The following is a 26,548-nucleotide window of genomic DNA, read 5'->3' as shown; positions in this document are numbered from 1 at the left end:
GACGGAAGCTTGCCTTGGAGAGAGCGATCCCTAAGGCTTGAGAGGTATATACGGTTTTAAAGATGAAGCTCCCTAAATGCAGAAACTCCTGGTCTGAGTAGCTCTGCTGATTATTTTCCTGTTTGCCACTGCTGCTCAGTGAATTTTCCCTTTTTCTTTTCTCACTTCCTTTGAAAAGGTGTTTTGTAGCTACTTGATGACGTAGAGGATGTGAGCTTTAGAAAACCGAGTAGAAGTGTTTGTCTCAGAACGAAAAGCACAGGCTGGAGTGCTCGCTTCGGCCGCACACATACTAAAAGCACAGGCTGGAAAGAAGATGGTACTTCAGTCGTAGGAGGAGCGGCCCTAGGCGTGGCCTGCTCGGGCTGAGGCACAGCAGGCTCTGAGGTTAGATTCGGGCCACCGACTTGGAGCAGCCCAGCAGGGCCTTTTCAAAAAGGAGATTTACTTAAAAATGCCCTGTGGCTAGCTGAGTTGAAGAAGAGAAGCGAAATTCGAGGATAGAGGAAACAAATCGTTTCACGCTGAAGAATATTAGGAAGTAGGTGTTCTGTGAGTGTGTGTGTGTATGTGTTAGCGTTTTCTAAATAAGACTGCTTGGAATTTTGTCAAGAGATCTGTTGGTTATAGGCTAGTGCTTTGGAGCCCCAGTTTATAATGAATAGACCAGACCCCCATCTATTCCAGGACCATAAACTACGTTGCTAAACCTTGAATCAAAATTCATAAGGTGGTTAGGTCTGAAGAGTAGCCTTAAAACTGCAGAGGAGGATCGCTGCAAGTTCAAGACAGCCTGGCCTGTAGTTCAAGGCCAGCCTGAACTGCACAGGGAGACCCTGTCTCAAAAAAAAAACAAAACAAAAAAAAAAAAAACCCAAAAAAAAAAAAAAAAAAAAAAACAAAAAACAAAATAAAAAACAAAACAAAACAAAAACCCACTGCCACAACAAAAAACACCTGTTCTGCAGAAATTGATTTGTGTTGCTGAACTATTCAAAATGTCTTCCAGGTGATGGTATACAGAAAAGGGAAACGAAAATAAAAATCATAGTTGATATTAATTACTGCTTCATTCACATTGGACAAAGCTTCCACTTGCTGTTTAGACAAATTTATACTGTTAATAAATGTGTACATTTTGTAAGGCGGTAAGTGGATGGATGGATACATATAGTCTGTAGCCATCTGAACCTGGCATGCAAAGGAGAAAGTTCTTATTTATAGCTGATGAATAAATACTATTTCTAGTCCTTTCAGTGGGTTTTGGCTCAAAATTTAAATCGCTTGTATTTTTCCAAACTGGGTTAGCGGGTCAGGAATATATTTGAATTTTGTTCTCATTTATTCTTTTTCTACATAAGTATTCTTTAAAGGAGATGGAAAGCAGCTAGTGCCTCCTAAATGGAAGAATGGATGTTAAGAGGACCATCCTGCTGAATTCCCTTTTGCTATCTGTTCTAGAGGAAATGCCACTGAAAGCAGGCACCTCCTTACCCCGGCTCTGCAGAATATCAGCTTTCACTGCAGGGATTTGGTCCTGTGGGCCCGTGTGTGTCCCCAGATACCTTCCTAAAACCATTAACTTTGCTAGTTGTTATCATGGTATTTCCCTATTGTGAATGAGGAAGTATTTAAGGGTGTGTGTGTGTGTGTGTGTGTGTGTGGTTTTCTTTATGTTTTTACTTTTAGGTCCTTGATGATATCTCAAATTCTAGGGTAATAGAACTAAAAGAGATCTTTAAATATAATCTAGTTTTCTATCTTTATGCTAGAAAGATATTGAACTCTTATTATTTTTCTTTAATACCTGAAAGGACATTTTTTAACCCCTATTACAAGCTACATGGTTCGATTTGTTTATATTACATATGCTTAAACTGAACAAAATAGGTATCTATATCTATAACATAAACACAGTATTTCCAGTGATGTTACATTTTCATTGATTACGTAGGCATTTCTTCTGTTAGATTTTTTTCTGGGATTGTATTTGCTTTGAGCCTTTGGTATAGTAAGAAACCTTGTGTTGCAATCTGAGCCACTTCCATCCTTGCTACCTAACATCCCATAGCCATTTGCTACTGTTCTGTCTGCATCTGTTCTGCACTATCAGTAATGGTTTTTGATAGTTCCGTTTGGGATTTGGATGTGAAAGTTCACAAAATATTTTGTTCATTTGACCAGCTGTACAAAGAAAGACAAAAATAACAATTCTCAGCTCTCTGAGAGGCTAAGGCATGAGAATCACAAGCTTAAGCCCAGCCTGGGCAATTTAGTGATTTGGTGAGATCCAGTCTCAAAATAAAATCAAACCAAAACAAACCAAAAACTCACAACAAAGCACACAAAAACATTTACCAATCATCAACTATTTACACATAATTTAGCCTTTATTTTTCTTTTAAGTGAAGGGTTATAGTCATGACATTTTACTTTTTTAATTTTAATTTTTAATTGTTTTTGGTACTAGGGCTTGAACTCAAGACCTTCACACTGAGATACATCTCCGATACTTTATTTTTTATACTGAGACAGGGTCTTGCTAAGTCACCAAGTTACCTGGGCTGGGCTGGAACTTGTGATCTGCTTAAGCCTTCCGGAGTGCTAGGATTAGAGGTATACACCACCATGTTATTCAGCCTTTATTTTTATTTATCCTAGTGTTAGAAATTTATACATGCTATTTTGTGTTCTGCTTTTTTCCACAGATAAGTGTTATAGGGAAAATAAATTTGATTTTTTTTTTTTTTTTGAGAAAGGGTTTTGCTTGCATGATGGTACATGTTATAGGCTGGGATTATAGATCCTAGCACTTGAGAGGCGAGGCAGGAGAATTGTCGTGAGTTCAAGACTAACCTGGGAGGCCCGGCATGGTGGGGCAGGCCTATAATCCCAGCACTGAGGAGGTTGAGGCAGGAGGATCAACACAAATTGGAGGCCAGCCTGGGCTACATAGTGAGTTCAGGGCCAGCCTGAATTTCAAAGCAACAGTGTCTCAAAAAACAAAAAGGATAAAATCAGAAAAAGACCAGCCTGGGCTACAATGTGAGACTCTCTCAAAAAAAGAGGGTCTCATTATGTAGTTCAGTCTGGCCCTGAACTCACTGTGTAGTTCTGGTTGGCCTTGAGCCTGCGGTAATCCTCCTGCCTCAGCCTCCCAACTGCTGGGATTACTGATGTGCACCAAATGCCCAGCAGAAATTTGACTTTGACAACAGATAAAACTAGATTTTAACTTGGTGAATGGCGGAATGACTTTAGACTCTTAATTTACTTTTTGTGTGTGTTTTGAGACTATGTAGCCCAGGCGAGCTTCACACCATGTTCCTCCTACCTCACTTTCCTGGAATATTGGGATTACAGGTATGTACCACCACATTTGGTTTCAATTAACTTTCTTTGAACTTCATTTATGAATGAATCATTACAGTAAGTCCCTGACTTACAACATTTGAGAACTTCCATGATACTAACAGACCTCGCATTATTAAAAATTCATAAATGTGAACAAATCACAGAAGTAACTCACCTGTCTTCAAGACATTTTCACAATTGTGCTGCTGTGTGCTTGCTGTACTGTGTAATAATGTACAGTAGTACAGTGTCAATCAGAGCCCAGGGTGTCCGAAAGCAAGAGGAAAAGCACTGGTGGTGTGAAGGGGATCGCTAGGAAGCACAAAACAATAATCATGGAAACAGAAGTAAAAATAATTGAGAGATTAGACTGAGGTGAAAAGATGGTAGCTGTCTCTCCTTCTTATAACAATGAATAATTCAACCATTAGCACAATGCTAAAGAACAAGGACAAGATCGTGGAATATGTGATGTCTGTTGTGCCAATGAAGTCAACAGTAATATCCATAAATTGTGGTACAGTGATAGAGGAGGTGAAGAAACTTCTCTGTGTGGATGTAGGATCAGCATCAGTGCCAAGTCCCACTTACTTTAATGTTTGTTCGAGGAAAAGCTAAAAGCCTATTGGAAGACTTGAAGGAAAAAGCAGGGTGAACAGAGTGCATCTTTTACTGCCACTCATGGATGGTTTAACAGATTCAAGAATAGAGCCAACCCTCACAATGTAAACGTAAGTGGTGAGGCTGTGAGTGCAGGGACCATCGCTGCCCAAGAACTTCCAGCCACACTTAGAGAAATTATTGATAAAGGCATTTATTTACCCCAACAGGTTTTTAATGTCACTGAGCTTACTCACTACCTGGTAGAATTAGAGGCCCAGAGAAAAGATGAAGAGAGAGCCAAGAGGAAGAACCAAAGAGATTCACAGCACAGAAAATGGCAAGAGCATTTTCTTTACTTGAAGAGGCACTGTTAGTTTTTGAGGCACAGGATCCCAGTGTATAATGGTACCCAAAGATTGTGGCAGTTGTTCAGAATGTCATCCAGTGCTACAGAATCATCTACAGCATGATGAGAAAAAAAACAGCTATTCAGACATCACTGGATCCTTTTTTCAAGTGGGTAGACAGAATTAAATCCATTTAAAAACCATGTGTCATGGGCCGGGGATTTAGCTCAGCGGTTTAGTGGCCTACCTTGCAAGCGCAAAGACCTGAGTTCAATCCCCGGTACCAAAAAAAACAAACAAAAAAACCTGTGTCATTAATATCAGGTGTGAGTGAATTTCCGTCTTGCCCTCTACCTCCTATTGCTTGTGATCTTCAGCTGCACCATATCCCCCTTACCCTCCCTCCTCCAGTTAATAACTCTCTTCTTGTCAGTTCACTCCATGTAATCCCCTGCATACCAAGTGTTATACTGTACTGCTCGCCATTTTACTGTAAAAGTAAAAATAGTTTACTTACAGTTGTACTGCACTATTCCACAAGGTACCTGTAAAAATAAAAAGTTTATTGCCGGGCATAGTGGCGCACACCTGTAATCCCAGCACTTGGGAGGCTGAGGCAGGAGGATCGCTGTGAGTTCGAGACCAGTGTAGGTTACATAGTGAGTTCCAGGTCAGTCTGAACAACATAGTGAGACCCTGTCTTAAAAAACCAAAAATAAATAAATAAAAATAAAAACTTTACAATATTTGTATGTAGTTTTGGTTTTTTTATGCTTTACATTGTAAATTTGCGCCACAGTGTATAAGACTCACTTTGATCAACTTACAAACAAATCCAGCTTATGAACATTGTTCTGGAACAAAACTTATTTGTAAGTCAGAGACTTACTGTATTAACTTGAAATCTTTTTGTCATACATTTAATATCATTAGTAAACTTCATTAGCCCCCCATCATTTAAGTTTTCTGAGACAAGGTCTTGCTGTGTAGCCCAGGCTGGCCTCAAAATCATGGTGATCCTCCTGCCTCAGCCTCCCAAGTGCTAGAGTTATAGGCACATGCCACTATGCCTCGACAACCTGGCAAATTTTTTTCTTTCTTTCTTTTTTTCTTTTCTTTTCTTTTCTTTTCTTTTCTTTTCTTTTCTTTTCTTTACTTTCTTTTTTTTTTTCTTTTTTTTTTTTTTTTAGTGGAGATTGAACTTGGGTCCTTGCATTTACAAGGCAGGCAGCAGCATCAGTGAGCTAAATCCCTGGCCCAATCTGGCTAATTTTTGTGACAGGGTTTTGCTAAGTTTTCCACCAAGCAGAGCTCTAACTTGAGATCTTCCTCCCACAGTCTCCAAGAGTGCTGGGATTACAAGGAGTGCCTCGTCAATCCTGGATGTCAGCTTTAGCTTCAAAATACACCTCCCACTTTTTAATCAGTCACCCTATTTTTCATAGCTATTTTGGAATCTAAAAACACCTTGTTTGTACTTGTACATTTATTTGCTTGTTTAAAGTTTCACTCTTTATGCAAGTACCATGTCTAGGTTTTTTTTTTTTTTTTTTTTTTTTTTTTTGGTACCAGGGATCGAACTCAGATCCTTGCGCTTGCAAGGCAGGCGGTGGAACCACTGAGCTAAATCCCTGGCCCTCCATGTCTGGTTTTTATGGAAGTCAATCTTGGTTGCTCTATTAGTCAGCTTTCTGGTACTTTAATGAAATACCTGAGATGATAAAAGAGGAAAGTTTTAGTTTGGGTCAAGTTTTGGTGGTTTTAGTAGATGGATGTTGGTCCTGTTGCTTCTGTTTCTGTGGCAAAGCTGTATATCATGGTGGGATTACCTGGCAGAAGCAGTTGCTTACCATATGGCAATGAAAGAGAGGAAGCTGAGGGTCTGGGATACCAGTAACCCCTTTAAGGATGAGCCCTCACTTGAGGTTTCACCTCATAAAGTTGCCACCAACTCTCAGTAATGCCACAGAGCTTACAATAAAGCCTTTGGGGAACATTTGTGATCCAAACTATAGCAGTCACCCTTCCAAAAACCAACTAAAAGGGCTGGGGATGTAACTCAGTGGTACAGTGTCTGACTGGCAAGTGTGGAACCTGAGTTCAGTTCCTGGTACAAAACCAAAACCAAAACCAAAAACCAACTGAAAAATCACCTTCTTCCATTAAGCACCTCGCTCTTTTCTTTTCTTTTCTTTTCTTTTCTTTTTTTCTTTTTTTCTTTCTTTCTTTCTTTCTTTCTTTCTTTCTTTCTTTCTTTCTTTCTTTTTCTTTCTTTCTCTTTCTTGTTAGTGAAATGAGAGTCTCACTATGTTGCTCAGGCTGGTCTTGATTTTTTTTTTTTTTTTCTGAGACAGGGTCTCACTATGTAATTGAGACTGACCTGAAACTCACTAGCCTAGGCTGGTCTCGAACTCACAGGGATCCTCCTGCCTCAGCCTCCCATGTGCTGGGATTACAGGCATGTGCCACCACGCCAAGCTGGCTGGTTTTGAATTTGAGCTCAAGTGATCTTCCTGTCTCAGTCTCCCAGATAGCTGAAACTGCAGTTGTATACCACCAACATGAGCTGAAAATTTCATTTTTAAAGAGTGGTGGTGCATACCTGTGATCCCAGCACTTGTAAGACATGAAGATTGCCACAGTTTGAGGCCTGCCTGGGCTGTGTAGTGAAAAAAACCCCAAATAAATAGAGTGTTCATGTTGTCAGTCTCCAGATAAATCAAGGTACTGGATGAGAAGGCACACACCTATAATCCTTGTCCCCTGGGAAATGGAGGTAGGAGAATGACAAGTTGGAGCTCCACCTGGCAACAATTTTACTGAGCACCTGTCTCAAAATGAAAGATAAAAAGTAGTTTCCTTTGAAGAAAACCTTTCTGTTTCACTCTTCTCCTTTGCTTTTTGCCTTGCAAATGAAACTATGATGCCAGTAATCATACAGAGATTACTATGTAATGGTCTGATACTGTGAGCTACTAACCCAACTTTAAATACACCTGTCTGTACATTTATTTACGAAACAATAAATGTCTTCATTAAATTGCTTATATAGGCTTCCTTCCCAGTGCCTGGAGCAGTAATACCCAGCACATAGTAGGTACTTAATATGTAATTTATTGTTGGATGTTGAATTTGGTGATTGGTCATCAGATGTGACATAAAGTAAGGAATGGAAGTTAGTTTGAAGACGTCTGGTTTAAATAAGTGTGTTTTTCACTGAAATTAGAATATTCTGATGGAAGAACTAGGTAGAAAATGAAGGGACATGAGATGCTAAGAAACAGTCCTGCTTTTGACACATTTTAAGGTTTATATCATTGGTACCTGAAGATGTATATTGGGCATGTGCATAGAAATATATAGAGAGGAAAGAGATAGATTTTGCAGTATTTAGCATAAAGATGATTATTAAACATGGGAAATGGATAAGACTACTCAAAGAAGGCAGGTATGGTGGCACACTCCTATAATCTCAAGACCCAGGAGGCTGAGGCAGAAAGATTATTCCAGCTTGAGGCCAACCAAGAGAGTTTGAGGCCAGCTTAGACTGCATAGTGAGTTCAAGATCAGCTTGAACTACATAGCAAGATCCTGTCCAAAAAAAAAGTAAGAATTGGGACCGCCTCATAATCCAAAGAAAGAGAATTTCAAGTAGTATGATATCAAACATTATCCAGAGGCTAAGTAGGTAAAGACTGGAACATGTCTATTGAATATCTAGAATAGAGTTCTGTTTTTATTTACTTGATAAATATTTATGGAGAGTTTACCATGGCAAGTTTCTTTTTTTTTTCTTTCTTTTTTGGCAGAACTGGGGATTGAACTCAGGTCCTTTACACTGAGCTATATCCCCTACCCCTTTTATATTTTTTAATTTTGTAACAGAGTCTTGCTAGGTTGTTAAGTTGCCCAGGCTGGAGTTGAATTTGCAATCCTCCTGTCTCTGCCTCCCATAGTGCTGGGGTTACCAGCATATGCCATCATATGAGACCAGGGGTGCCATTTTAGATAGCATGATTTGAGAAGGCCTCTCTGGGGCAATAGTTTTTAGAGCAAAAACCTGAATGAATGATAAAATGGGAATTTCATGCAGAAAGAATATTTGGTGCCTCAGCCTCCCTGAGGTGTAAAAGCTCAGAGGTTATCTATAAATTTTTCCCTCTCCCCACCCTTTTTTTTTCTTTTCCTTTTTCCTTTTTTTGCAGTGCTGAAGATCAAACTCGGGCTCAGGATTGTTAGGCAAGTCTTTCTAACACTGCAATACATCACTAATCCTAGTTTGCATTGTTTTTCATTTATTTATTTATTGACGGTGTCACTATATAGTTCAGATTGGCCTTGAGCTCACTATGTAGCCTGAGCTGGCCTCAGCCTCCCAAATTCTGGGATTACAGGTGTGTACCACCACACCCAGTTTGTAGATATTATTTATCAAATTGAATAAATTCCTCTTTATCCTACTTAATGAAGAGATTTTATCCAAAATGCTTTTTAGATTCAGTTACTTTTTCTGCATCTGTTGATATGATCATGTAATTTTTCTTCAGACTACTGATGTGGTAGATTTTGTTTTGTTTTGTTTTGTTTTTTTGAGACAAGGTCTCACTATGTCGTTGAGACTGAATTGAAACTCACTATGTAGCCCAGGTTGGTCTCAAGCTCACAGCCATCCTCCTGCCTCAGCCCCCTGAGTGCTGGGATTACAGGCGTGCGCCACCACACCCAGCTAGATATTTTTAAAAAATGATTTTCAAATGTTTGACCACCCTTGTATTCCTGTGATAAATTCTACTTGGTCATAGTATATAATTCTTCTTATATACAGTTGAATAATTGATTTGCTAAAAATTTACTGAGGATTTTTGCCACTATGTTCATGAGAGTTGTTATTCTGTAGTTTTGTTTTGTTTTTTCTTCTCGTAATGTTTTTGTCTGGTTTTGTTTTAGGATTATGCTGACCTCATAGAATGAGTTAGAGAGTATTCGCTCTGTTTCTGTCTTGTATTGGTCAGCTTTCCTACTGCCAGGACAAGGGCCAGGGATTTAGCTCGGTGGTACTGTGCCTGCCTCACAAGCACAAGGTCCTGAGTTTGATCCCCATACAAAAAAAAAAAAAAAAAAAAAAAAAAAAAAAAAAAAAAAAAAAAAGAATCCTATTGCCAGGACAAAATATCTAGTACCTACCATTTAAAGAGGAAGAGGTTTATTTTGGCTCACAGTTTCAGAAGTTTCAGTCCTCAGTGGCCTGAGGCAGGAACATCATAGCCGAAGGGCCTGGTGGAATAAATCTGCTTAATTTATGGTGGCTGGGAAGCTGAGCACAGGAGAAGAGCACCAGCAAGAGCTGTGCCTTCCAGAGGCACAGCCCACTGACACAACTCCTCCAGCAGGGCCCACCCCTTCCCAGCACGTTTCGCTGTGAACATCAGTATATTAACCCATGGGTGAGTATAGTGGTACTATGGCATGTGTCAGTACCTCATTTCTTTTTATTGCTAAGTAATATTTTGTATGAATCTACTATGTTTTTGTTTTTGTTTTTTTGGTACTGGGGATCAAACTCAGGACCCTGCACTTGTGAGGCAGGTGCGATGCCACTGAGCTAAATCTCCAGTCCTTCACATTTTCTTTATCTGTTCATCTGTTAGTGAGTTGTTGCCACTATTTGGCTATTTTGAATAATGTTGTGATGAACTTTTGTTTTGGGACAGGATCTTGCTGTATAGTTCAAGCTGGTCTTGAACTCACTGTGTAGCCCAGGCTAGCCTCAAACTTGCTGTGACCCTCCTGCCTCAGCCTCCTGAGTCCTGGGATTATATACATGTGCCACCATATTTGGCTTGATGAACATTTTTTTTCCCAGACCTAGGATTGAACTAAGGACCTTGTGCTTGCCAAGCAAATGGGGAGCCACTGAGCTACATCCTGGGCCCTTATTTGCTGAACGTTTGTATATGAGTTTTCATGTGACCCTGTGTTTTTATTTCTCCTGGTTTTCTATCTAGGAATAGAATTTCTAGATCATCTTTTTCTTCAAGACAGATTCTAGCTGTGTTTGCCTGTATTTATCTTGAACTTCTGAGCTCAAGTGACTCTTCTGCCTAGTGGGACTCTAGGTGTGTTCCATCTTGCCTCTTGCCTAATTTAGCATCTTGGAGTGTGTATGTTGGGAGGGTGCTATAGATACTAACTATAACTATAAAGTGGGATTTCTTTTTTCTTTTTTTTTGTTTTTTTTGAGACAGGGTCTCACTGTGTAGTTGAGACTGACCTGGAACTCAATATGTAGCCCAGGCTGGTCTCGAACTCACAGCGATCCTTCTGCCTCAGCCTCCCAAGTGCTGGGATTACAGGCGTGCACCACCACACGCAGCCTTCTTTTCTTTTCTTTTTAAACTTTGCAGTGCTGGAGATTAAACCTGGGGTCAGAGGTACTATACCCCAGAGCTACATCCCCATTTTTTATATTTTAAGACAAAGTCTCACTAAGTTTTCCAGACTAGCTTTAAACTCTTGAACTTGCCATCCTCTTGCCTCACCCTTCTGAGTAGCTGGTACTACAGATATCCATCATCATGCCTGGTGGTATTTTATTGTGTTTTTGTTTTTGGTACTGTGGACTGAACTCAGGACCTTGCACTTGCAAGGCAGGTGGCAGAACCACTGAGCTAAATCCCTGGCCTGCTTGTCTTTGAGAGTGATATTGAGTACCTTTTTTTTGAGACAGGGTTTCACTCTAAGTTCAGGGTGAACTTGAATTTACTGTGTTTTGTTTTGCTTTGTTTTCCAGTTCCGAGGTTCAAATTTAGGACCTTATGCTTGCCAGGCAGGCACAGTGCTATTGAGCTATACCTCCAGCTCATTCTGAATTAGCTATGTAACCTATCAGTATCAGGGATTGAACTCAGGACCTTGCACTTGCAAGGCAGACTCAGTGCCGCTGAGCTAAATCTCCAGCCCATAGACCTCTAATATTTTTAAGCCCAAGCTCCTTGGATACTACAGCTCTTTTCAGGTCTGTCTGTCTGTCTGTCTGTCTGTTTTAGACAGAGTCTTGCTATGCAGTTTAGGCTGGCCTGAAACTCACAGTGATCCTCTTGCCTTACCCTCTCAAGTTCTGAGATTATAGGTGTATGCTAGCACACCTACCTGGCTCATAAGTATTTGCTTATATACAGTTCATTCGTTGCCACCAATTAAGCTAAAAAAGCCTGGGGATTAAAGTTTGAAACGAAAGTTAATAAAGTTCTTTACCTAATTTTAAAAATTCCTGTTTTTTACCTTTTCTTAATTTTTACCAACTGCCTGTGAACCCCAGGACCACTAAGTTTTACTGCCCCTGTAATTTTGCAGAATGTCATGTAATTGGAATTATAAAAATATATAGCTTTTTCATACTGACTTCTTGCCAGGGATTTAGCTCGGTGGTTCCTCCGCTTGCCTCTCAAGACAAGGTCCTAAGTTCGATCCCCAGTACAAACAAAACAAAACAAAACTGACTTCTTTCACTTAGTAATATGCATTTAAGATTCATCTGTATGTTTTTGTGGCTTGACAGCTTATTCCTTTTTATTATTAAATAATATCCCATTTTATATGGATGAACAACAATTATTTTACCCATTTACCTATTGAAAAACATAGTGTTTGCTTCTGTTTTTGACAGTTATGAGTAAGGTTGCTGTAACATTTGTATGGATGGGGTAGGAGTATAGACTCAGTGATAGAATATGTGCTTAGTATGTACAAGGCCCTTAGGTCTTTTCACAGCACCAGGGAAAAAAAGTCATTTGCTTACAGAGTTTTGTGTGAAATCTTTTGATTTCAGTTTCACTCATGGTAGAGAGTTGAATAGTGACCCCTTTCCCAAAGATATATATACTCAGAACCTCAGAGTATAACCGCATTTGGAATAAGGGCCTTTGTGCATATAATAATATGTAAGACAAGGATATCCAAGTGAGATCATCCTGGATCAAGATGGGTCTTAAATCCAGTGATGGGTGTCCTCATAAGAGACTGAAAAGGTGCAGACCTGTGGAGTGGAAGCCATGTGAAGACAGTGACAGAGATTGAAGTGATGAATGCACAAGCCAGGGACTGACAAGGATTACCAGTAGTCACCACAAGCTAGGAGAAAGATAGAGAACAAATTTTACCTTAGAGCTTCCTAGACAAATCGAACCTGGTAATACCTCAGTTTTAGACGTTTGGCCTTTAGAACTGTGAGAGAACAAATTTCTGTTGTTCTGATCCACCAAATGTAGTAATTTGTTATGGAAGCCCTAGAAAAGTAATATAATCATTTTAGTTTTCATCTTTTTTTTTTTTTTTTGTACTGGGGATCGAACTCGGGACCTTGAGCTTGTGAGGCAGGCAGCTCCACTGAGCTAAATCTCCAGTCCTGCTTTTGGTTTTTGAGACAGGGTCCCACTATGTGGTTCAGGCTGGCCATGAACTCACTGTGTAGCCCAGGCTTGCTCAAACTCATGTTGATACTCTGGCCTCCCAAGTGCTAGGATTTACCGGTGCATGCTGCCACACCTGGGTCATTTCTTTCTTTTTTTCTTTCTTTCTTTTTTTAACAGACATTTCTAAACTTGTTGCTTATTTCTTGGCACATAATGTGCAGAGTTATTTTATAATCTAGGTCTGATAATTCCAAAGCCTTTTCTTGACCATTTCTATTGTATATTGATTGGAAATAGTTGATATTCAGGATACCTTATTTCCTGTGCATAACTTCTAAAATTTTTATTTTGCTTTTCTGTTTGTTTGTTTTTTGAGACAGGCTCTCACTTTGTAGTTCAAGCTGGCCTTGAACTTGCAGTTATCAATCCTCCTGGCTCAGTCTCCCAAGTGCTGGAAGCACAGGTGCGTGCCACCACACCCAGCTGCATGACTATTTTTTTCACTATAAAAGCTCATTTTTTGGGCCGGGGATTTAACTCAGTGGTTCTGCTGCCTGCCTTGCAAGTACAAGTACCCAATTGCAATCCCTGGTATAAAAAATAAATAAAATAAAATAAAAGCTTATTTTCCTTGGGAAAAGAATTTTTGGAGGGACATTCTTTGATGTCTAAAATAAGGATTTGCTTTCTCTTCTGCCACATACTTGGCAATACTACCAGTTTAGGATCACTTTATTTTATTTTGCTTTAATTAATTAAATAATTGATTTCAAGTGTTGGAGATCAAACCTATGCTCTTATGTCTATTTGGCAGGTGTTCTACCACTGAGCTACATCCTCAGCCCCTAGGATCATTTGTTTGTTTGGTTGGTTTTGGTTTTTTGAGTCAAGGTCTTGCCATGTAGTTCAGGCTGGTCTTGAACTCACTATGTACCCTAGGCTGGCCACAAACTCACAGCAATCCTCCTGCCTGAACCTCTCAAGTGCTAGGATTATAGGCATGTACCACCATACTAGGCTCTAGAATCACTTTAAACTAAACTCGTGACTTTGAAAATAGCCAAGTTGTATGAATTACTGTTGCATATATTTGTAAGAGCAAGCTTGTTTTGACCATTTCTCAATATTTTTTTTTCCTGGTACTGGAAATTGAACTCAGGACTTTGTGCTTGCCAGGCAGGTACTGTGATACTGAGCTAAACCCCTGGCTCATTTATTTTTTTCTTCCTGTCTTGCATCAAACTAATTTTTATTGCAGTCCTCTCAAAGACAGGTTTAGGACAGATTTAATTCTGGCTCATCCTTACACTGAAACTTTAGCTCTTTGGAGTCTCAACTTTCTGGGGGTCAGTTCCTTATTGTATTTATTTATTTGGTACTGGGACCTTATTATATTTCTTGTTTTGTGTGGACCCTGGACTTTACATCCTATTTGAGCTCCTATAGGGCTATATTGAAAATGGCACGATCAACACTCCTTCTGGTTTAAAGGTTCATCCCTATCTTGTCAGTTTTTTGATGCTTTTAAGAAAATGGGTTTAGCCGGGTGTGGTGGTCTGGTGGTGCATGCCTGCAATACCAGCACTTGGGAGGCTAAAGCAAGAGGATTGCTATGAGTTTGAGGCCAGCCCGTCTCAAAACAAAACAGGGACCAGGGATTTAGCTCAGTGGTGCCACTGCCTGCCTCACCAAGTGCAAGGACCCAAGTTTGATCCCTGGTACCAAAACAATCAAAACAAAACAAAACAAAAAAAAGATATCAGGCCCATCTTGTTGAAAATGCAATTTTTTTTCTTTTAAAAATGGATGGTGGCAAGTATCTAATTACTGATTTTTAGATTCCATTAAATGTAACAGAACAATATAAATTTTACATTAAAATGTTAGTCTTTACACTGTGTTAAAATTACACTCTTTTAAATTATTTTTAAACTTGAAAAAATTTAGATAGCAATTTAATGAGTGAATAGTAGTTAAACAGCTGAAAAAAATTTAAGTGATACATAAGCACAAATGTGGAGACTACTGATCTAGAGAAATAGTCATACACTTCCATAAAAAGTTATATACACATACCTACTCTCTGTGGTCTGATAACCCCAAATTTGTATTTTCTACCCAGACTTTTCCCTTCTTCCTCAAAGAACATATCTAGCTTCCTATTCAACATCGTCAATTGAATGTCTAATAAGTATCCTAAATTTATGAAGACCCAGACCAAATTATTGAATTCCATCTTGCCCAACACTCATATGCATATTGTCTACTCCTTTCTTCTCCCAGTCTTTTCTGAGTGAATTTTACTTTTATTCATGAAGCTGCTCAAACAAAAAACTTCTAAGTTATTCTTTGCTTTTTGTTTTGTTTTGTTTTGAGACAGGGATTTGGTATGTCACCTAGGCTGGCCTTAGTTCACAGCTGCTAGCTTCCCCCAGAGCTAAGATTATAGATGTGCACTACCACACCTAATTCGTGAGCTGTTCACAAGCATTTTACCTCTCCCTCCCCGCCTCCTTCCCTCTCCCTCCCTTCTGTATGTGTGTGTGTGTGTGTGTGTGTGTGTGTGTGTATGAATATAATATACATATATATTACATCAGCAAATCTTGGCAGCTTTGCTTAACAAAATATATCCTAAATTGCCTATGTCTTTCTCCTAGATGATAAATAATCTCTTTACTACTCTCCCTGTTTTTATTTGTTTGTTCATTTGTTTTCTTTTTGAAGACAGGGTCTTGCTATGTAGTTCAGGCTGACCTTGAACTCTGTGTAGCCCAGGCTGGCCTCGAACTCATGGCATTCCTCCTGCTTCAGTCTCCCGAGTGCTGGAATAACAGGAATGCACCACCATGCTTGGCTTATTCTTGCACTTTGTGTGTGTGTGTCTGTGTGTGTGTGTGTGTGTGTGTGCATGCATGTGTTTAAGACAGGGTCTCACTATGTAGTTGAGGCTGACCTGGAACTCACTGTGTAGCCCAGGCTGGTCTCGAACTCACAATGATCCTCCTGCCTCAGTCTCCCGAGTGCTGGGATTACAGGGTGTGTACCACCATGCCCGGCTTTTTCTTGCACTTTTTAAATTTTATTTTATTTTTGTACTGGGGATTGAACTCACTTGTGAAGCAGGCAGCAGAACCACTGAGCTAAATCCCTGGCTTGTTCTTACACTTTAAAGGTTATCCTTTAAAATAAGATTGAACCTGCCTACCTGTTTTTGTTTAGTTTTTGAGACAAGGCCTGGCTATGTAGCCTAGATTGGCCTCAAACTCATCTTCTTGCCTCAGCCTTCTAAATGCTGGAATTACAGGCATGGGCCACCATGTCCTGCTCTAATCTTGTCTGCTCTGAAAGCTTTTTTTGTTTTGTTTTGTTTTTTTGAGACAGGGTCTCACTGCATAGTTGAGACTGACCTGGAATTCATTATGTAGCCCAGGCTGGTCTGGAAATCACAGTGATCCTCCTGCCCCAGCCTCCTGAGTGCTGGGGTTATAGGCATGCGCCACTACACCCAGCTAAGCTTTTTTTTTTTACAGGGATTGAACCTAAAGAGCCTTTGCACTGAGCCACATCCCCAGCCCTTCTTTTTCTTTCTTTTTTTTTTTTTTTTTTTTTTTTGTACCTGGGATCGAACTTAGGACCTCGTGCTTGTGAGGCAGACGGCAGAACGACTGAGCTAAATCCCCAGCCCTCTTTCATTTTTATTTTGTGACAAGGTTTCACCAAATCACTAAATTGCTGAGGTTGAGCTCAAATTTGTGATCCTCCTGACCTAGCCTCAGAGGCTGTGATTACAGGTGTGCACCATGGTGCCTTGGTAGAGGTTTCTTTTCATTCTTAGAATAATGTCATATCTATTCCCAGCATCTCCCCCAAAAAAGAATAATGTAATATCTAATCCTTTCATTGTTCCCAATGGTTCTACACTGGCACTTGGCTATATCTCCTGCTTTATTTTTATTTATTTATTATTTATTTAGAGACAGTCTCGCTAGATAGTTTAGGCTGGTCCTGAACTCATTGTATAGCCCAGACTGGCCTTGAACTTGCAGCAGTCCTCCTGTTTTCAGCCTCCCAATACAGATATATTTCATCACACCCAGCTTGCAGCTTTATTTTATACGATTTTCCCTCTCATACTATTTCATCTGCACTTTCTTATTGTACCTCAAACACACTAAACATGCTACTTTGCCTCCTGTGATTCTCTGCCTCCTTTCCTCTTCTCCAGATAATCCACTTTATTATTCTCTTCAAGCTTCTCTTTCAGCCAGGCATGGTGGTACAAACCTATAACCCTAGGCCTCAGAAGTCTGAGGCAAGAGGATCACCTTGAGCTCAAGGCCAGCCTGGGCTACATAGTGAGTTCAAGTCAGCCTGAACTACATAGTGAGACCCTGTTTCAAAAACCAAAAAATCAAACAAAAGATTCTCTTTTCAATAAAGAAGGCTTGGCTTTTCTTCTTCTTTTTTTTTCTCTTTCTTCCTTCCTTCCTTTCTTTCTGAAACAGGGTCTCTGTGTGGTTCAGGCTGGCTTTGAACTCATGGTAATTCTCCTGCCTCAGCCTCCTGAGTGCTGGGATTATAGGTTTGTGCCATCACACCTATCAACATCATCATCTTTCTTTTTTTTCTTCTTCATTGTCCTCTTCCTTTTCTTCTTTGTTTTCATTTTCTTCATCTCCTTTGTCTTCTCCTTCTCCTTCTTTTTTCAAAATTAGCTGGGTGAGGTGGCACATGCCTATAGTCCCAGCACTGTGGGAAGGAGGGATGATGAAGCCTCCCTGGGAAAACTGTGAGTCTTTGTCTTACAACAAGAAACAAAAAGGGCTGGGGATGTAGTGAAGACCCGAGGTTTAATCCCCGGGACTGGGGGTAGGAGGGAGACAAGAAAAAAAATTTGAGGTGCTAGCTCCACCAAGTTATGTCTCCATCCTGGCAAATTGATTAGGTTTTATTTTACTTTATTTTTTGGTACCAGGGATCAAACTTAGGACCTTGGGCTTGCAAGGCAGGTGGCGGAACCACTGAGCTAAATCTCTGGCCCTTATTTTAATTTTTTGTGACAGTATCTCACTAAGTTGCCCATGCTGGTTTTAAACTCCTAGGCCCAAGTGATCCTCCTACCTCATTTCTCAGCCACTGGGCCTACAGGCCTGTGCCTCCAAGCCTGGCAGCCTGATCTTTCTAAAATACTATAGTCCCTTCCATGCTTCTTTCCTCCCTTAACCTACTCCCGCCCCCACACTTCTTAGCACATTTATTATTTTCTGTCTCCATTCTAGAAATGTTTTAAAAATGAAGGATTTTATCTCTTTTATTCACTGCTTTAGCCCTAGAATCTGATATAAGGTGGAGGTGAGTTTATATGTGTTGAATATGAATTGAATATACATAGCCCCAAATCCCTGCCATAAGGCTATTTGTATATTTGATGTTTATTTATTTGATTATTTATTTTTCACTGTACTGGGAATTGAACCTAAGGACTTCACACTGAGACACATCCTCAGTCCTTTTTTATAGTGGATCCTCAAGTTACAACTGGCCTGACATATGAACAATTTGGGTTATGACCAGAATTTTAGTTTTAACTTACATGCAGAGTGTTAAATTGCAACCTAAGTGCTGGCTGCTTGTGCTTCTAGATGGTCTCAGATACAGATTTAACCCATAAAGAGTTCCAGAAGGAGGGCCGGGGATTTAGCTCAGCGGTTCAGTGGCCTGCCTCCCAAGCGCAAGGACCTGAGTTCGATCCCTGGTACCAAAAAAAAAAAGAGTTGTGGAAGGAACAAGATCCCTTCCTGCATGCGGTTAATTGAGAAGTCCTGGGCCAATGTCTTCCCTAAGGGCACTGAAGTCTGCCTTTGTACAGGAGCAAGACTTCAAAGGCTGTGTAGAGGCCCCTGAGCCTTTACTTGACCAACTTTTTTTGTGTGTTTGTTTTTGAGATAGGGTCTCACTATGTAGTTTAACTGCTATGGAACTCACTGTGTAGCCCAGGCTGGTCTCGAACTCGAGATGCTCCTGCCTCAGCCTCCCAAGTGCTGGGATTACAGGCGTGTGCCACCATGCCCGGCTCATTTGACCAATTTAGGAATGAATTTAGTTTGTAAATCAAAGGTCTACTGTATGTTATTTTTTATTTTGTGATGGGGTCTTGCTTAATAACCAAATTGCTAGAGCTAGGTTCAATCTATTTTTTTTTTTTTTTTTGAAACAGGGTTTCACTATACAGTTTAGGCTGGCATTTGAAATCACTATGTGGCCCAGGTTGGCCTCAAACTCACAGCCTTCCTTTTGCCTCAGCCTCCCAAGTGCTGGGATTATAGGTGTGTGCCAGCTGGGCTCAATTTTTTCCATCTTCCTATTTCAGCCTCTCAGAGTATTGGAACTTCATGGTGGGCTACCAGGCCTGGTTTATATTGGTGTCTTTTTTTTTTTATGGCACTGTGAATTGAACTCAAGATCTTGTGAAACAGGCACAGCACCACCTAGCTAAGTCCCCAGCCATATTTGGTGTTTAAAAGGTATTAAATGAATGAGTTAATATAGCTATGATGTATATACTTTAATTGTCTCTCCACCCTTTTTATTTGGTGCTGGGGATTGAGCTCAGGGCCATGCACCAGCTAAACTCATGCCCTACCACTGAGTTATAGCCCTAGTCTTTTTTTTTTTTGTACCAGGGATTGAACTTCGGACCTTGCCCTTGCAAGGCAGATGGTGGAACCACTGAGCTAAATCCCTGGCCCCCTAGTGTATTATTTTTAAATTTTTTTTGGTACCAGGGATCGAACTCAGGACCTTGCACTTGTGAGACAGCACCACTGAGCTAAATTCCCAGCCCATTCTATTATTGTCCTTTGTGTGTGATGATTGCAATTTGCATAATGTCAGGACTGGCTCCTTTGTACTTTGTTTAGCTGAGATGCCAGACTAGGTTCTCAGTCTTAATCCTCAGCCCTGCAAATTATTCTCTATGATTTTCTTTTTTTCTTTTTTTTTTGGTACTGGGGATCACATTCAGGACCTTGTGCTGGCAAGGCAGGCAGTGGAACCACTGAGCTAAATCCCTAGCCCCATATGATTTTCATTCTTTAACTACTAACAAGGGAAATGGCTCTGCAGAAAGTCTTCCTTAGTGCTTTTTTTTTTTTTTTTTTTTTTTTTTTTTAAGACAGGGTCTCAATATGTAGTTGAGAATGACCTGGAACTCACTATGTAGCCCAGGCTGATCTCAAACTCACAGCGATCCTACTGCCTCAGCCTCCCAAGTGCTGGGGTTACAGACATGTGCCACCACGCCCCAGCCCTTAGTGCAAATTTTAAAGGGCTGATTTTTTTTAGATTTTTTTTTTTTTTTGGTACTGGGGATCGAACTCGGGTCCTTATGCTTGCGAAGCAGGCCACCGAACCACTGAGCTAAATCCCCGGCCCTTTTTTTTTTTAGATTTTTTTTAAGAATTTGTTTACTTTTCAGATTTTTCTTTTTCCTCCTTTTTGACTTACAAATTAATTAAAATGAAAGACAGTATATCATTCTCTCTCCAGGTGTGTGTTTAAGCCCTTTTTCAGATACCTACTGCTGTATAACCAACAACTCTAAAATTTACTGCCTTAAAACAGTTATTTAGAGCTGGGCATGGTGAGGCGGGCCTGAGGTCACAACACTCAAGAGGCTGAGGCAGGAAAATTACCATAAATTTGAGGCAAACCTTAACTATATAATAAGACCTTGTCTCAAAAACAACAACAAACAAAGGACTTACTATCTGTCATGATTCCTTTGCTTACTCATATAGCTGCATTTAGCTATATTCTGCTAGGGCTGAAATGGCTAGGATGGGTTCTTGTGTCTGGGACTTTGTGCCAGCTGGTGGATATGGTGCTTTCCATATGACCACTTGTTCCCTGCATGGTGTTTTATCCACCATTAATCTAGCTTGAGCTTTACACAGAGGCTTTTCAAAGAGTGAAGACAAAGCTGCCAGGCTTTTAAAGAGCTTGACCTGGATCTGCTACAGTTATGTGTCTGCCATATTCTATAGTCAGAACAATCACAGGCCCAGTTCAGATTTAAGCAGAGGATAACAGACTCTACCTCTCTATGGCGGAAGTAGCATATTCCTGCAGAGTGAAAAGAATACTATCTGTCTTTGGAGAAAATATGTGTATATTCACAAAAATCCCTGGATATATTTTTTTCCAATAGTGGTGATTGAACCTGGGGCTTTCACACTGAGATACTTCCTTGATCCTCTTTATTATTTTTTAATTGTTATTGTGTTTTGAGAGAGAGTCTCACTAAGTTGCCCAGGCTGAGCTCAAACTTTTGACCATGCTGCCTAAGCTTCCCAGAGTGCTGGGATTATACACATGCACCCATCACTTCCAAATTAGGCGTGTGTGTGTGTGTGTGATATGCTGAGGACCAAACCTAGGGCCTTATGTATGTTAGGCAAGTATCTGTCACAAATACAACCCTAACCAATATTCATGCAGAATTTTGTGTACAATTTCAGAGTTCAACAACCCAGGAGAGCCATGAATGAAGTGCTCTGTGTTTTACTGGACTCTGGGTTTAGAAACTCTAAACTCTAAACTTGATATGGTTTATCCCAGGAATGCACAGTTGGTTACATATTCAAATGACAACAAAATTCACTGTATTAACAGAATAAAAGACAGAATCTTTATGATCATTTTAATAGATGCATGCAGAAAAAGAAGTTGACAAAATCCAATATCCATTTACCAAAAGCAACCCTCTCAGCAAGCTAGGACTAAAGAGGAACTTCCTGAACAAGATAAAAAGCATCTATAAAAAACTGACAGATGGGGCTGGGGATTTAGCTCAGTGGTTTCGCCACCTGTCTCACAAGTCTGGTACCAAAACAAACAAACAAACAAGAACAACAACAACAAAAAACCCAAAAACCAACAGCTAACATTATACTTAATATGAAGAGTGTCTGCTCTTACTACCACTCCTCATCAGGCATGATGACCCTTGCTGAGGTAGTCTAACTTCTGTCTCTGGATTAACTCAGATAACCCGTGGCCTACATTTCTGTACTCACTTAGATAGGCTTCTGGTGAAGTAACTCCCCCACCCCACCCCTGTCCTGGGATGTATTTTGGTATGTTCTGCAGTCTATATTGAAGAATAACGTAAGATGCCATATTAAGATACTGCAGTCGATATAAAGAGTAATATAAAACTCACCCCCACCTGCCTCAATCACAAAGTCCTGAGTTCAATCCCTGGTACCAAAAAACAAAACAAAACAAAACCTTACCCCTAACCTCATACTCTGCTGGTAGAAATAATGTTCACATTGTCAAATTGAATTTGGTAACATATAAAAAGAAAAACCACCAAGCTAATACGAAATTTTTTATACTGAATATGCGCTGATGATTCAACATTAAGAAATGTTTTTTGGGGTTTTTTGGTACCAGGGATTGAACTCGGGTCCTCTCGCTTGCCAGGCAGGTGGCAGAACCACTGAGCTAAATCCCAGGCCCAAGAAATGTTTTTAATGGGGCTGGGGATTTAGGTCAGTGGCATTGTGCCTGCCTTGCAAGTGTAAGGTCTTGAGTTCAGTTCCCAATACCACACACACACACACACACACACACACACACACACAAATCTTTTAAAATAATAAATCATAAATAGGACTGGTGGTTCATGTTTCAATCCCAGCTACCCGGAAGGCTATGGCAGGAGAGTTCCACATTTAAGACCAGATTGGGCAATTTAATATCTGTCTCAAATTTTTAAAAGGCTGAGGATGGAGCCCAGTGCTCTCTGGGTTCATTGTTTCCCATTACCACCGAAAAACAAAAACATTAATATGTCAAAGGAGAAAAATCATTATGTTAATCTCCAAACTTTTTTATTTTTTATTTTTTTGGTACCGGGGATCTAACTTGGGCCCTTGTGCTTGCAAGGCAGGCAGTGGAACCACTGAGCCAAACCCCCTGTCCAACACTGTATTTTTCAATCTATTACTGTCACTATTATTTACAATGGTTATACTGTACCATCAATAAGAGTAAGAGCCTCTAGAATTGGCTCCTATGTCCTTTTTTTCTTTTTCTTCTCTTCCTTCTTTCTTTTAAATTTTTTTTTTTTTAAATGAGATAAAGCCCACCATTGTGCTACCTACTTTGGGCTAAAGTAGTCTTGCTTAAGCCAGCCTCCCTATTTCTGGGACTATAGATGTATGCGCCTATGTCCAGCTACTTATATTCTCTTGATATAACTTTAATAATCTTTGATATTTTCCTTGCTTTCTAGAGTGACAAACATTTGAGTCTAAACTTGTGAATTTCCTGTTCAGGTTTGGTTTCTTTTAATGGGAACATTTAAAAAAACATTCTGGTTCTTTTTAATGGGAAATGGATTTAGAGACCATATGGGTTCTACAGGTATTCATTATTACAGTCCCTTTCAGTACACAAAACTAGAAAAATGTTTATTTTTGTCCTTCTGTAATTAAAATTGAGATGGTAGTTTTTTACTTTTTTGGGGGGGTTATGTCTGTATTTCTTATCCTATATTTGACTGTTTCTTTGTTGTTGTTTGTTTGTTTGAGACATTTTATGTAGTTCAGGCTGGCCTTGAACTCACTATGTAGTCCATGCTGCTCTTGAACTCATGGTGATGCTCTTGTCTCAGCTTCCCTAAGTTCCAGGATTACAGGTGTGTGCCACCTTGCCTGGCAGACTGTTTCAGCCAACAATTGTTGTAAAACTATCATGTCCTTTTTGCCAGTTGCTGACAAGGTATATATAAAACTTACCTTTGACCTAGTTACCATATTGGGGTTTTTTGTTTTGTTTTGGTACCAGGGATTGAATTTATGACCCTGCACTTTCAAGGTAGGTGGCAGCTCCACTGAGCTAAATCCCCAGCCCATTGCTAAATTAGCCCAGGCTGGTCTCAAACTTGCAGCAATCCTCCTGCCTCCTGCCTCGGCCTTCTGAGTTCTGCGATTACAGGCATGTGCCAACATGCCTGGCTATAAATAAATAAATAAGCAAGACTTTACTTTTTGTGCAGCAGATCTGTTTATATTGTTCTAGTTAAAACTGCTGAGCACTACTGGGTTGGCTTTGAAATTAATGGATCTTGTCTTTTTGGGGGATGGTGCTGGGCATTAAATCCAGGGCCTTGCACATGCTCTACCCCTAAGCAATGTGCCCCCCCAAGCTTCTTGTACTGCATTATTTTTATTTATTTATTTTTGTGGTACTGGGGATCAAACTCACGACCTTGTGAGTGTGGGGCAGGCATGGCACCACTGAGCTACATCCCCGGCCCCTGTATTATTTTTATTAACATTAAACCCAAATCTCAGTAACTAAATACCATCACAGCCCCTTAGTTGCCAGTGTCAAGGTAAAAATAAAGTCAGCAACTGACACCAAAAATCTTCATTAGTACTGGTATTACTCCAGAACAAGAAAATGTAAGATTTGTTTTCTTTGGAAAGAGATGGTCTTTTGGTCAGTTGGACTGGCAATACAGCTCTATTTTTGGAGAATGCGTGATTGAAAAAATTTTTTCCAGTACCAGGAATCAAACTCAGTATCTTGTGCTTGCCAGACAGGCGCAGTGCCATTGAGCTGCATCCTCAGCCCTGAAAACTATTTCTAAGAGTTGGTACTAATGCCAGTAATTGCACCATTACATTAATCTTCTTTAAGGTTATTGACCCAAACTGAAATAAAAATATCCTAGGAAGGCCAAGGATTTAGCTCAGTGGTTCCACTGCCTGCCTTTCAAGTGCAAGGTCCTGAGTTTGATCCCTGGTACCAAAAAAGAAAAAAAAAATATCCTTGGAGAGTTAACATTGAGATACGTAACCCAACACGTTAGAGCAAATAAATCTATTAGACTATTCCAACATGTCAATAAAAAAATAGGTTTGGGAAAAAGACTTAAGATGTAGGATTAGTACAGGAGGCACTTACTTAGACCAGACTTGAGAACTCAGGGTAGAGGAAGCATATAGCACAAAATACATATCAAATTGTTAAGGGAAGCTGGGCCTGGTGGTGCACTCTGTATAATCTCAGAATTTGGGTGGCTGAGGTAGGAGGATCATCTTTAGTTTGAGGCCAGCCTGAACTGCATCTCAAGACTCTGTATCAAAACAAAAGTTGTTGAGGGAGCATGAAAAGGAGCTTCTAAAACCTTGTTGTTGCATTTGGGTTATTCCTATTTTAGTTGTATGAAACCAAGCAGACTATGGCTATGTACTAATTTAAATAACTCTGCAGTGAAGTCAAATTTCAGAAGGGTATGTAATCCTATCTAATGATAATCTTTACATACATTTTCAGGCACCCATATACAAACACAAGACAGCTGGGTTTAGTGGTACATTCTTGTAATCCCAGAACTGGGTGGCTGGAAAAAAAGAGGACAGCAAATTTGAACCTAGTTTGGGCAAATTAGAGACCCTGTCTCAAAATAAAAGATTTAACATTTGTAAATACTGAATAGTTTCTCTGGTGTGAAAAACTATAATTGTAATAAGGTCCTAATGGTATAATTGACAGTGTGTAATAGGAAGAAAAGGCTAAAGGTATAGGGGAAGTGGGAAGGGTAGGGGAAAGGAAATAAAGGAAAAGAAAAAAATATGGGAAAATGAAAATAAAAGTTTTTGTAAATAGGGAAGAGAGGAGGGGATGGAGGGCAAGGCTATGGAGAAAAAATGAGAAACAAGACCTGTCATGTAAAGGTACAAGATCCCAGTAATGAATGTAACTGTACTGTATACCTAAAATGTACCAATAAACTCAATGAGAAAACAAAACAGTAAAAAAATATATTAAAAAATACAAGGTTTAAAAAATGACTTTGGATTTAGTCCAGTATTAAGGCTCTGGGTTCATTTTCCCAGTTTAAAAAAAAAAAAGCAAAGACAAAAAGAACAGAAGACAGCTAATTTAGGACAGGGAATACTTTATTCAAAACCCATCAGAGAAATGGACAGTTTGGGTCTGTTTGTGACAAAGCATTTGTTTTAAAGCATAGGTCAGTAATTGTATATGAGAGCATACATCGCTACATATGAATTAACTGATCAGACCACAGCTTTTCAATGTTTAAAACAGAATAAGCTTCCCTGTAAAAGCAGCACCTTTGTGACATTTTTAGTATTCCTCTCCTTCTTCCTCACCCTCTCCTTCAACAGAATCCACACCAACTTCCTCGTAATCCTTCTCTAGGGCAGCCATGTCCTCCCGGGCCTCAGAAAACTCCCCTTCCTCCATCCCTTCACCCACGTACCAGTGAACAAAGGCACGCTTGGCATACATCAGATCAAACTTGTGGTCCAGGCGAGCCCAGGCCTCAGCAATGGCTGTGGTGTTGCTCAGCATGCACACAGCCCGCTGCACCTTGGCCAGGTCTCCACCAGGCACCACAGTGGGAGGCTGGTAATTAATGCCGACCTTGAAGCCAGTGGGACACCAGTCCACAAACTGGATGGTACGCTTGGTCTTGATGGTGGCGATGGCAGCATTGACATCTTTGGGGACCACGTCACCACGGTACAACAGGCAGCAAGCCATGTATTTACCATGGCGAGGGTCACATTTCACCATCTGGTTGGCTGGCTCAAAGCAGGCATTGGTGATCTCTGCTACAGAAAGCTGTTCATGGTAGGCTTTCTCAGCAGAGATGACAGGGGCATATGTGGCCAGAGGGAAGTGGATGCGGGGATAGGGCACCAGGTTGGTCTGGAATTCTGTCAGATCCACATTCAGGGCTCCATCAAATCTGAGGGAAGCAGTGATGGAAGACACAATCTG

General features: G+C 40.1%; 1 protein-coding gene and 1 long non-coding RNA gene across 3 annotated transcripts in view; one reads left to right on the top strand and one right to left on the bottom strand.

The window, feature by feature from the left end:
* On the top strand, positions 1-4,898 carry LOC104861954. Its single transcript, XR_780154.2, has 3 exons — positions 1-44; positions 3,294-3,363; positions 4,185-4,898. It is a non-coding gene; the product is annotated as an uncharacterized LOC104861954 (long non-coding RNA).
* Positions 1-26,548, bottom strand: part of LOC104861955 (tubulin alpha-1B chain) — a 34,059-nt gene that overhangs the window by 3,598 nt on the left and 3,913 nt on the right. The window lies entirely within an intron of this gene.

Source organism: Fukomys damarensis, unplaced genomic scaffold (genome assembly GCF_012274545.1).
Source record: "Fukomys damarensis isolate Sample0158 unplaced genomic scaffold, DMR_v1.0_HiC HiC_scaffold_15, whole genome shotgun sequence".
Classification (NCBI taxonomy): domain Eukaryota; kingdom Metazoa; phylum Chordata; class Mammalia; order Rodentia; family Bathyergidae; genus Fukomys; species Fukomys damarensis.
Note: the sequence above shows the minus strand (reverse complement) of the source record. Positions and strands in the feature narration are given on the sequence as shown.